We start from the raw sequence: 13,856 nt of genomic DNA on the forward strand, positions 1-13,856 counted from the left end.
GTGCCAGAAGCCCCATCTAAGAAAGATGTCCCTAATTCTCTGTTGAATCTTTAAATTCTTCCTTCAGAAGTTCATTATTTTAACTTGAGGTGTCTTGGTTGGTATTTGTAGTTCAGGAGAATTTGGATGAAGCCTAATGGAATCATAGAAGACTAGCCATTAACAACAGTTTATTACTACGCTCCAAGGATGAAGAACAAATCCCAATAGGAAACAGTCTTAGTTTTCAGTCCCCCCAAGGCACCTGCCTCCCTGACAAGGGCAGGACATGACCTGGTGTTTTCTGTATATGGAACATTATGATGGCTTTCATACTTTGGTTCAGGGTTCAAACTTACATAGTTTAAAGCAAAAAGATGGCTGGCACTACCTGGATATTTAATTATTCTTCAGTAAGGGAAGATGATGTATAGGTAGGACCAATGCATTTTCTAAATTGAGTTGAAGGGACATAGAGAATTAACTCTATTTGTGACAATCTACCAAGAAGCTCAGGGAGAGGGGAAGAAATACCAGTCACTACATTTATTAGCTTTAGCATACCTGGATTCTAGGGGATGGCTTTATACCAAGTCAAATGATTTTTACCACTTTTACATTATTGAAATACAAATGCCCCATGAAAAGGTACAGATCCTATCCATTTACATATTAATTCAAACAGTTTTAGTTGAGGATATCAGATATATTAAGTGTGAGGAAAAAAGAAAATCACTGAAAGAGTGAGTTTTAGCAAAAGAACATTAGATAAAATTTTCTCCTACATAATTTTACCAGGGTCAATCAATTTAAAAATATACAATATAGTGTAAAGTTTATTTTTTTCAATTTTTGTCAAATGCAAATTTTTTTAAATGCAAATATTTTGGTGTACAATATACATTTTGTATCTCTTTTTAGTGTTACAGACTATAGTTGTCAAATAATACATTAATAACTTGAAAGGATATACTTCATTATGGGTTCCTGATTTATGATATATTCAGTGCAGAAAAATTTGGGTAGGGAAATGTTTTTCACTAATGCAAATTACCCACTCTATTATAAATTCATATAGAATTTACAGTGTTAAGTGACTTGGTTATGGTCATTCAATGTAATGATGTATTAGAGGATAGACTTGAAATCTTGGATTTCTGGCTCCAAAGCCATTTCTATCTAAAGCACCATATTTCCTATAATTAAAATTATATATACTAACCTAATTTTATTTATCTTACAAATTTAATAAAGTACTTTTATTTTTACCAGATCAAATGGGTAAAGTGATTTAGTAACTGTTAGCCTAATTAGTTTAGTTGAGAGGGACAAACCAAAAAACATCTTGCCTCTCTTTCACCATGAAAACATTATTCTGAAAGATACAATTATTGAACTCAATTTAAATAATTTTATTGCCAAATATAGAAAGAATAAAAAAAGAATGGAAAATATATATTAATACTGTGATAGGACACTATTCCAGTAGCTTATTCGGATTTAGAGGGGATATTTACTATTGTTTTAGGGTAACTTTTAGCCAAATGTTCTTACCAGAGAATTGGTTTTTGAAAAATAGTTGCAATTTTATCTACCCAGAAAGCCTTTGACCAGCTGTCAGGATTGTGAAAGATGTGTTTGCAGTGGGTCATTCTTGATGTTCTTGGAGAAAAAAAAAAACTAAGCAGATTTCCTTGTTCTATTTTTCAAATTGTTATTTCTTAGGAAATGAGGTATGGATAGAATAATAGAAAAATGCTTATTTCTAACCAGATGATATATGGTCGACTCTTAATTATACTAGATATTGGAGGATATGCATATGCTGGTCAGTCATATGCTAAATGTCATTATATGATCTCTTGATGTCACAAAGCATTCTTCTAGGATCATCTTCTACTGTAAATCTGCCTTCAGAAGTAGGATCATCATGCATGATTCAACAAATATCTCATTTCTTTTAGTCTTTGAACCTTATTTCCTAAGAATTTATCCCCAAATAAGATAATTCCCAGTACTAGACATTCAGTATTCCACTTCTGAGGCTTTGCATAGATTATACCCTCTAGAATTCATTCTTTTCTCACATCCATATCTTAGAATCCTTGCCTACCTTCAGGGCTCTATTCTGGTGCCATCTCCTTTATTTGGTGGTCTTACATGTCATAAGGGTAAAGAAAGTCTGGAAAGAAATATTCTGAGCAAATTGACTTTAATATGATAAGAAAATCACACAAGTCAGTGGTCAGTAGACATACCCAGCATAATCTGAGATCTTAAGAATCAAATGTGAAAGGTGTTTATAGAGATGACCGAGATACTTATATAATTGTTTACCACCCTTTCTGATACCAGGAGTCCTGAGTTTATGGCTAACATCTCTTCTTTTTACTTCTTTTTAGATTACTAAAATTACTTCTTTTTAGATGGCTCAAGGAGGAGGGTCTCAGAGTGATGATCTTGAAATGTTTGTGTCCTTAGTAGATAATTTGCCAATTATCTGTGGTCACCTTAGTCCCTACAGCTGTTTACAGAGGCATCTCAAAATCAAGTCTCTATATCGTGTAAGTTAATTACAAAAAGTGGGAGAGGACTTCTATCTGATTACAGGGATCTATGTTTACCTTACTACTGCTATAGATTACATATTCTAAATATCATACTCAGTTGTCAATCAACTAATAACTGAGACTTGCTTATTATTAAATCAACAGTTTCAACTTATAATATAATGATATCATAGAATTATAATTCATAATGAGAATGATAACAATAACACATTTATAATCAGTCTTAATCATAACTCACCAATGAAATATAAGCGCCTTGAGAACTTGGACTCTTCATATTCTTTACCTAATTTCATACTTTGCCTGCAGGTATACAATAAATGCTTGCTGATTTGAATAAATACCTTGTTTCATCTCTTATTTTTATTTTTTTTTATCTTTTACTATTATTTCTTATTATCTATTTCTCTGAATGAGGCCAGGATTGTCTTTATCACCACTCAGCTTTAGAAATCCCACTTTTATCTTTACCTTCATTGTGGTCTTTTGTGGTCAATTCTGCTTTATTTCCTTCTTCACAGAAGTGACACCTCTAAAGAATATATTACATTTGGATTTATACCCAGAAGCCCCCTGCTATTTACCTATGTCCTTCGCACATCTTTACACCAGGGGATGCTATCCTTGCCTAATAGTATCTTTTCTATAGTTGTTAAGAGGACTATTTTTGTTAGGAAGGTCCTTCATTAACTAAAATGAATTCTGATTCAGAGGAGTGAGTCCCCTCAAAAAAAAAGGACAACAAACAAACACAAATGAACATGAAGTCTTATTTCTTTCAAATATAAAGCTTCATTGGACAGACACTAATCAGGAAATTGGTTAAAATTGATTAGGATAGAGAAGAAAAACATGTGACAATGAAAGTGTAATTATTCTGTAGATCAAACTAAACCATTCAGAATTTTCAGGGATAGGAATATGTAAGAAAAACCATTTGCTTATGTCAGTAGTCCCCTGGTTATTTCATTCATGTAATATATTTTCTTCCATTCAGTTGTTTTTTTTTCTTTTTTCTTTTTTCTTTTTTTGGTGGTAATCAGGGACCTGTAGCATGACTATTTTTTACTTCTTGAATATTGGCCAAGAAGTCCTTAATAATATTTCTCAAAATTGCAGCTATTAAAAATTAAGATTTTTTTGATGTTCTTATAAAAACAACTCTTTCTCTCTCTGTAGACTGTAAGCTCCGTAAGATCAAGAAGTCTCTTCCTTTTCTTTGAATCTCTACTTTAGCAGAGTTTGGCACATACATAGTAGGTGCATAATAAATGCTAGAGAACTTACTGACTGTATAACTCTTCAATAAGAGTCGGCAAAAGTATAGCTACAGGGAAAAATAGAGTCCACCTTAGTTTTTATTTGCAGATAGCTGTATTTTTACATGTTTAAATGGTAGATAGGTAGATATGAATAACATAATTTTCTCAATAATTTAAATGTATTTAATCATGTAAAAGCATTTTAGCAGAGGGCCAGACAAAAACATTCTGCAGTCAGAATTTGACCCTCCAGCAATAGTTCACTAACCCCTGCTTTACAGTTTTAATTGAACAAGATCCGACCAGCAGCATCTGGCATAATGTTTTGCATGGGGCATACATTTAATTATTTGAATGGAAGCAAATGGAATCCACTGTCTCATTTTGCCCTATTTCTCTTATTGACTTCTTTGCTCCAAATATATTTCTCTTTTTCAAGGCCCTGTTCATGCCCAAACTTCTCTGCGCATCCTTCCACAGCTATTTTAACTGTCTTTGAGTTTTTCTTCTTTGAATTCCAATTGCAATACAAATCAGCTTCATGTTTCTGTGAGTGTATAAATATATAAATATATATCTATATATATATGCATAGATTGAGGATAACTTTTTAAAATATCTAATATCATGTATATTAGAGGCTGGAAGAGATCTTAGAGATCATCTAGGTCATCCCTGGCTTGTGCCTTTGTCTCCCAACTGTAAGATAAGTCTCATAAGTAAGATAAGTATTTGTTTCACCGAACATTTGAATATAGTGATATAGAAATTATGAGACCAAATCACTGAAAGTGAAAACATTGATTAGTATACAGCCCTTTAAGGTTGACAAAAACTACATCTCATTTGATCATCTTAATTTGTTAAATTGCCTGAAACAGCAACTCCATTACATCTGTGAGGCATATGTAATTGGTTATCATTACTATTTTACAGATGAGAAGATTGAGCGATGGAGATACTTTTTGATTTGGCAAAGATTACACAACTAGTTAGTGTCAGGGATGAAGTTCTAATGTAGATATTTCCTTATTCCAAGTTCAGGGCTCTGTTCATATTGTCCCTCTGCTTCTCTGAGTTATGAATATTACCTTAAGTACCATAGTTGCTAACCCTCTGATTTCCACAACACAGAAGGAAACATACAATTTTCTTGGACTTTAGGAGAGTATAAGCTTAATATGATTCATCAATGACATGTAAGTGTCAAAAGCCAATACAGTATGATCTTGGACTGCAAGAAGATTGACCTAGTTTTCAGAAATAGCAAGAGATAGTCCCTCTGTACTGTTTTTATAAAAATGGCATTTGGAATATTGTTTTCATTTCTGGCTGTTATGTTGACAATCTAAAATGTCAAAAAAGAGGGCAACATAATTGTGAGAAGATTTGCATCTGTGTTATGAGGATGGAATTGGAAGGATTTAGCCTGGAAAAGAGGACACAAAAGAGAGAAAAAGATAGCAATCTTCAAATATTTAAAGGAAGGACAATTACATTTTTTTGGCCTGGGAGGGAAGAAATGAGAATAATTGATGGATAGTTGGAAAAAGGAAGATACAGGTTTTATACAAATAAAAACGTTAACACTTAGTGCTGCTCCTATCTGAATAAGCTGTCTCTACAGATGTCTTCAAGCAAGTTCTCAATGACTATTCATCAGGTGGATTAATTGTGGGTATTCCTTTTAGGGACAAATTGTACTAGATGGTTCCTGAAGTTTATTCTAATTCTTACTTCAGTCATTAACTTAGGGAAAGCATGAATATAAATCTTCTAAATTTAATTAATCTCTTCTGAGTGCTTTAGATTTCTTTTGTGCTAGAAAAGGGTTTTCTCTCCATTTCAAAGACACAATGACTAAATAACTATTGGTATGTATATTCTTTGCTTATATTGTTTTTCACCAATCAGCACTAAATAAAATATTGATATTGTTTAAGAAAAAATATTTCATGTTATTTTTTTAAATATAGACCACGTGTGAAACATCATCATATCTTTATACTTTTTAACTAATGTGTTATTTGATTAAGAGTGGGAGGGAAGTGTAGGTGTACTGGAAAAATACAATTTGTGAATATTTTTTAAATCTGTAATAATTTCAACTGCAAAAGGGCAGATCCTATTTTAAAAACAAATTAATATATTCTCTGCTCAATTGTGATTGGTTAGGAAGTTTTTAGGTTCCATCAGTTAATTCTGCTAACAATTGAAGAATAGTTTGTTTGTTGATATTACCAAGCACAAGAAAAATTAATTCATATTTTATTCTCATATTTATCGCTTATATGTTTACATTGAACTTCATGTTAAAGTTGGGGTCTGCTAGTTGGGGCTTGAGGAATGAACTCTCCCAAAACAACCAGGCTTCATTTGTGCTACTCTGTTCAGAGCCATTTCTGGGGGACTGCAAGTTTTCAGTATTTCTAAGGTGGTATGATTTGGAGAAAGAGCTGTTCACTGCTCTCCTCGTTTATGCTATGGTTTTTACCCAGGAAGGGACCTTGCTCACCAACAGCCTCAAGAGTTGGTACTTACATAGCTGTTGGGACTGTGACCAGGGCTTCTGTTCTCCTGAAGTAGCAAATACTAACATTCTCTCCTCCCTGGAATTGCTACCCCCAAAACACTTATAGACAATGGAGATGCTAATCAGTAACATCTGCATCCAGTGCCAAGAAGTATCTCCTGTGATCTCTTTCTTATCAGTTGTCCTACCCTCTTACTCTCTTTGGCTTACCTCTTAAAGCTGCTTCTTCTGTTGCATCTGTCACAAATTCCTCCAAAGAACCTCTTCTGTCAACCACTTGTGTTTTAATTTAGTTGGAAATTGTCTTACTCTGACTATTTGTTGGCTCTTCCATTTCAGAACTTGATTTAAGAAATTATTTTAAAGTTATTTGGAGAAATGTGAGAGAGTTTTGTTGGGTTGCTACCTCTAAATAAAGTTCCTTGTTCTATGATAAAGAGTCATGAAGAGAAGAGAGGAAAAGCAGAGTTTGGGGGGGGGGAGAACATAAACTGTTTGAAAGGAGCTTTTGGGAATAGTGGGTGTTAGTTTATTCCTGTCCAGTTAACTGTTACTGGCACATCTATTCCTCCCTTGATATTGCTGAACGTTTTGCAAACAAGTCATTATTTCCATTCAAAAATATCAATGTAATAATGTTAGGTTTTTTTGTTACATCTGTTTTAGAGCAATACATTTTATTTTATTTTAGGTTACAACATTAAGAAACCAAAAATAAAATTTATACTGATATTATAAATTTTCAGTTAATCATGTTATACATATGTATGTACAAATATGCATCTATGTGTATACAAGTATATATACATACATATATATATTCACACTTCTTTTGACATTTCATTGGATTTCTAATATCATTACTATGAGTGTTCCCCTATAATATTTTATTCATGATTTCTGATTCTATATTATTATTCCCCATGTCCTTGCCTAAATATACTATAAAGTATCCTCTGTTCTGAAGACATTCTTCTCTGTCTTTTAATAGTTTGAAGATCTTAGTGTAACACTCCCCATCTGTTACTCTCCCTCTTGCTTTTCTTGCTTTTCTCACCATACCAGACTATTTTCTTTACTAGTAAGTTATACCTTTCAAAATGACTTTTGTGCCAATCTCATGCAGAAGTCAACGCTGATTATATATTGTGATCTACTTATTTTCATTACATGTCCTTACGTTCCCTTTAATGACTTGTCAGTGGTACCACATCACTGGAATAATATTAATTTTTTTAAATCTTTGCTTTCTGGCTTAGAGTCAATATTGTATATTGATTCCAGGGCAGTAATGGGTAAGGGCTAGGCAATTGGGAATACGTTACTTGCCCTGGATTGTACAGATAGAAGTATCTGAGGCCACATTTGAACCCAGGACCTATGCACTGAATAACTCAACAACCCCAAAGAATACTAATGTTAAGAATACATACTGTTTAAACAGGCAGCATATTGGATTCACTGAACTTGCTATCCAATTTACAAAATTAGATCCAAGTGAGCCTTCCCTTCTTGTTTGCTTCTGGGTTCAGGTTATATCTGATCAATAATGCTTATCTGCATGATAAATACTGAAGGACATACTCAGTAGGCTGTTTATTCTCACAGGAGGAACTATTTATTCAGTTGGCTTTTCCTTTTCCAATTATTTTACAACCCTTTTATGAGTAATTGTACCTCGAATTGAGTATAGTCTGTATTGTCAATGCAATCGACCTATGTGTTGCAATGTCAACTATAGACAATTGCATAGAAGGGATTTCAATTTAGTTAGAACTTTGTTCAGTAGCTATTTTCTTTTTTTTAACCCTTAACTTCTGTCTTAGAATCAGTGTTGGGTATTGGTTCTAAGGCAGAGAAGACTTGTAAGGGCTAGGCAATGGCGCTTAAGTGATTTCTCCAGGGTTACATGGCTAGAAAAAGTATCTGAGAACAGATTTGTACCCTGGATCTCAATCCACTGAACTAACAGTGTTCCCCAGTACCTTCTTAGTAGGAGTGCTGAATACTTTGGGAGTATACCTCGCTCACTTCCTTATGCCTTTCTTATTTCTAAGAATTATAGGACTACTCAAAAAAGTGATCTCTAGACTTATCCTGACATCTTGGATGGTATTACCATAGAAAACAACTTTATTACAGATGTTAACTGAGTCATGGAATTTTTGAAATCATAATCTTAACAGGGTCTTGTTTTCTCTGTTCTATCTTAAATGGGTGACAGTATATTGTAGCACTGACCCCATATTTTCAGCAAAATAACCTTTATATAATCATAAACTATTCTTTCAAATAGTTTATATAAGTAAATATGAGATGGTTATCTTCTTGGTCACTTTATTATTATAAAGATTGTTCATCTTTTCAATTGTTCTCACTACTTTTTCTATCTTTGAGATATATAAATTTGATCCCTCATATGTTTTTAAAGTTTTCATCTTTAGCATGGATTTCTTCTTGCAAAATTTGGTGAGGTCCAACTGTTCTCAATTCTCAATTCCTTTTACTGCAATGCCATTTCTGCTCTTTTAAAATAACAATGGAAGAATAAAGTATTAATATTGAAATGAAATAGTTCTACTATAATTAATGGTTAAAATAGACTCATATGCAAAATGTCTGATTTCTCTAATTTTTTATTACCTCACTTCCTCGAGAGGAACTTTGATAAGAAACTACCTTCTGCAAAAAAGGTAGAGGAGGTGACCTCTCATGCTGTAGTCAAAGAAGTCACCCAGAATGATTAAGACGATCAAGTCAGGTGTAAAAGGTTAAGCCACATGATGGCTTCAAAATGCATGGGATTGATGGTTTCAAAGCAGAATTGGTTCTCCCATGATGGATCCAGATACTGTATTTTACTTTGCGCAACATAAGGGACCTACATATACCCTATGTATAATTGGGATAATGAATGCTACATGCCAACCTTTCAGCAGGCTCATTTTCCTCCTCAGAGTTTTTCATTGTTTTTGAGGCATTATTTTTCATAATTTTCCTTTCTTCTTTGTAATATTTTTATATGAATTCAGACTATATAGAGGCATTACATTTGACTGCCATGTCTTTCTGCATGGCAAAGAGAACAAATGTTTCTTGATGGATTTTTTTTGTTGGTTCTTCAGGGCTATTCATTGTGATGGCATTTATAATGGTTATATAATAAATGGAAATAATTAGTCAATATCCTCATTTACATTTTTCTAGTTTTTACAGTATGTTTCAGGAGCTTGCATTTGGATTGTTACAATTCCAGTGTCATTCCCTTAATCTTATACTTTTCTGTACTATTTTGATATTCATTTTAATCTTTACCCTAACCAATAATCTGATTATACAAAAAGAGCTTATTTTGATATGAAACCCATACTATATATTCTGTAGTTTCCTATGAATCAGACATGGTTTAAGAGGCAGTGGAGTGGAGTAGATAAAGTGCTGACTTCAGGGTTGGAAAGACCTAGATTTGAGTCCTTCTTCTGCTATATTCTGCCTGAGTGAACCTGAGAAAGTTAACTTCAGTGATCCAGTCAACTCCAAAGGACTATAAATTGCAGAATACTTGCAAATGTACAAAAAATACAGAGAGGAAGTTTCCATATTGGGAATTCTACCTACCAAGGAAATTAAAGGTCCTTCTTAGAAAAAAAAATAATGGCTCAAATTATTTTTGTGTATGTTCTTGGTCTGTTATGTTTTCTTATTTTGTTGTCACTTGACATTTCAAGTATCTTCTAATCCTTGCAATGAAGAAAATATTTCTAACATATAGGTATAAGCATTCTAAAAGGCTGACCTCTTCAGTTTCTAAATCTTAATTTTGTTCCAACCTATTGGTTTCTGTTCTTCCATCTGTTTTCTTTCACTCTGAAATATCAGGGGATGATGTTAATTGGCTTGAAAGATCTCATTAAGTTCATAATACAATTTCCCTTTGTTATCTTTTGCAAAAGATATTGGTGTATAATCTATAACTATCTTTATAACAGTCCTCTTGCCTGTGCTCAGTCATGAACAATAGAAGACAAAATGACCAATTGTCCCATGAAATAATGTTTCCATTTCCCATATCCATACAATGTCTCCTTTATTCATGATTCTGAAAAGCAACCACACATCATCCTTTTATTTAGTGTTTAATTGTTCACACCTTTTTTATTTTAATTATATTGAGAACGATAATATAGATATGATTTGATTGATTCCTCTGGAGGAGAATATTTCATCCTTTAGATAAGCATCTCTCTGTTATTATACCAACAGCCTAATTAATTTTGTAAATGACCTAAAAGTCACATCTGTTTTTGTCCTCTCTGCTTCTTTTTCTTACATTGTCATGATAGAAACACAAGCGGGAGAGAACATAAAACTGTGGATTATTTTCTATTTATATTTAGTACCTGCATCACTAGAGACAACTATGTAGTGTGGTAGATAGAAAGCTGGTCTTACAGTCAAGTAAGACTCATCTTCCTCAATTCAAATCTGGCCTCAGACATTTACTAGCTGTGTAAATGTGTGTAAGTCACTTAACACCAATTGCCTAGTCGTTACCCCTCTTCTGCCTTAGAACCAATATTCAGTATTAATTCTAAAATAGATGTTTTTTTAAAGCACTTAGAATGCTGCCTGCCACATAGCAGGTGCTCTATAAATGCTTATCACATTCCCTCCTCACTCATGAGCCGAAGAAATAGCCTCATGCTGAAGTCATTACTTCAAACTTTTCTTTGGTCTGGCAACATCTACAGTGGTTTTTACCACCTGCATAGGGCATTTCAGTCTTATTATTCATTGGTGATAAATCTCATTGTCAAATTTAAAGCTTGCTTGGGCTTAAGCTAAATACAACACTAAATGCCCATATGGTTGTCTTCTTTGATTGATGAACCATGAAAGATAAAAGCAAATGGATTGTTATCATAGATTTTTAAAAGACTCCCTGTGTTTGTTTTTCAAAAATATAAACTGAAGTCCCATATAGCTGGCATGCTAATTTTCTCAGGGACTTTTATGTCAATATGGGGCTAGAAAAAAGAGTGGGAAAGATGTAATCTTTTCGACCAAAGCATATGGTATCAACCGAGATAGATTTGAACAATGGGAAGTAAAAGAAAATTAAGAGGAAGAATCAGAGGTCTACTGTATGTTTGATTAAGGCCAGATTATAGGACGTGAGGCAGGTATAGCCCTACTGTAAGAGAAATGTCTTTATGAACACAAAAATTGACAAAAGAGGCAAATTTTCATTATAAGTTTTTGTTACAAAAAAAAATTCTATTCTTTCTTTCAACATTATTGCCAGCATTTTTAAATAACCAGATCTCACAGTACATTTAAAATTTTATTCACCTTACACAAGATTAATCTATTTACAGTTTTTCAGGCAAACATCTGGCATATGAACACTGCTTCTTCTAAGTCACATGTAGCCTTTTAAAAGTTTAAAAATATGCTTTCCTCATGCTAATCCTGTGAGATGGATTGTATTAGTGTTATTTCCATTTTAAAGTTGAGAAAGCTGAGGCTCAGAGATTTAGTAACACATAAAGTAATGTTTTGAGTCCTAGGATTTATACTAGGTAGGATATTAGAAGTCATGCATGATATTCCAAGAAATAACTATTCACTAGGGAAGAAAGGGACAAAAACAAGTTGAAAGAATAGCCCTGCCATAATATATATGTATATAAATATATATATATAAATATATATATATATATATATATATATTACATCCCTAACACCAGTTCTCAGGTATTCCAGGGAGTTTGTTTTATAGGTATATGAGAGTCATTTTAGATGAAAATGCAAATTATAACACACATTTCCACAGAATGATTTCTCTTATTGTTTTTAAATTCCAGAAATCAAAAGAAAACCCATTTGACCATGAAATGTTCCATTTGAATTATAGAACACAGATGATCATTCTTAAAATTGATGTGATTTTTTAAAATTTGGAAATGTTTATAATAGCTCAGGAATGGTGCAGGATTATTTTTCAGAATTTTAATGGAAACTCAGCATACTTGATGGGAATCTCTTGTAGATTGGAGCATTTCTTTTCTTTCTTTGATGTGAACTTGTTTCTCAGTGATTATCAGTGATTATCTTTAATTGTCTCCTGTTTCTTTATGATTTTTTTTGTTGATTTACCTTGATTTGAGTCTGTTTTTCATTGGTTATTATGGATATGGGTCTGCTTCCCACTGGTTATTGAGCCTTTCTTATGCTGAACCTCTTTCCATCTGATTATCCGAGGGTGTCCCTGATGTGAACTTGATGAAAAATAAGTAGGGGGTATATAAATTGAAAAACTGAAAGTTTAAAAACACACAAAAGCAATTGTCAAAATGAAAGAACTGTTTAGTGATTATAGGTATTCTGTATTTTACTTTCTCTTCAGAATTATTCCTAACAGCCAAGTATTAAGGGCAAGCCCACATTGGCTGTCTCTGTTACCCAAACAATGCATAAACACAAATGAAGTCACTTAATTTCTCTGGGCCACAGTTTTGTTATCTGTCTAGCTAGATTATTAGACTAGAAAGTCTCCTAAGGCTTTTCAATTGCTAACAACCCTTCTAAACATGCATTATTTCTTTTTTCCCCCCAATATGATAAGATCTCTTTGTTCATAAAGAATATTCTTACATCAATACAAAAACATTTCTTTCTGCTGCTTTTATCCATTGTTCTGAGTACACAGAATCATAGAATTTTACAATTATCAGGGGTCTTGGTGGCAGTTTGATGTAATTCAACACCTGAAGAAGAATTATCATCTTCATTGTGTCTAATAAATGGTTATCTGGAAGTCTTTTGCTTGAATGCCTTGAGGGAAAGTGAGACTATTATTTCTAGAGGCAATCTGTCTCCAGTTTGGGATAATTTTAATTGTTGGGAAGTTAAATATCAAGCTTAAATTTATTTATTTATCATTACACTTTTGGAAATTTCAGTTGACTGCTACTATTTCCATTCCCCCTTCACAATCTTCCTCCCAGAACCAAGCAGAAAAAGTCTATTAACTTAAAGACAGATAAAATATCAAAGCAAAATTCCTTGCACATAGTAGGAGCCTGGTTGATATGTGTTCCATTCTTTGTTTTTTCCCATTATAGACCTGAAAATTTGGGAACTCCATGTTTCATATCTGTCCAAGGGATCTTGTCTCTCAATTTCTTCAAACCATCTGTGTGTTTTCTAGCCAATTCGCCATTTTTATACCTCTTCTCTGGACATGTTTCATTTTATGAGTTGCTTTCCTGAAATATAACAACTAGAATTGAATTACAGAGCTACTTTCTATAATTGTGTCCTAACTCTGGCACACTATATCAATACTGTAGCCTTCCTTTTTCAGGAAAGTCAACCAGAATTTTATAGGTGCCTACTATGTGCTCAGCATTATGCTAAGTGATGGGGATACAAAAAAAGGAGTGATAAAACATGTTTATTCAAAGAGCTCAACAACTAAATACAAACAAGATACAAGATAAATTGGAG

The 13,856-nt window shown here is 33.1% G+C and overlaps 1 protein-coding gene and 1 long non-coding RNA gene across 8 annotated transcripts in view; one reads left to right on the plus strand and one right to left on the minus strand.

Annotated features, from left to right (window-relative positions):
- ERBB4 (erb-b2 receptor tyrosine kinase 4) overlaps window positions 1-13,856 on the plus strand; it is a 1,424,132-nt gene that overhangs the window by 657,101 nt on the left and 753,175 nt on the right. The window lies entirely within an intron of this gene.
- Window positions 8,655-13,856, minus strand: part of LOC103099859 (uncharacterized) — a 52,224-nt gene continuing 47,022 nt past the window's right edge. Inside the window, exons 5-6 of one of the 4 annotated variants that reach the window (XR_001624325.2) lie at window positions 12,504-12,625; window positions 8,655-8,869 (exon numbers count right to left, since the gene is read on the minus strand). This is a non-coding gene — a long non-coding RNA (uncharacterized LOC103099859). The other 3 variants (XR_001624329.2, XR_008914118.1, XR_001624327.2) reach the window with 3 other exon arrangements.

This window comes from Monodelphis domestica, chromosome 8, assembly GCF_027887165.1.
Source record: "Monodelphis domestica isolate mMonDom1 chromosome 8, mMonDom1.pri, whole genome shotgun sequence".
Taxonomy (NCBI): domain Eukaryota; kingdom Metazoa; phylum Chordata; class Mammalia; order Didelphimorphia; family Didelphidae; genus Monodelphis; species Monodelphis domestica.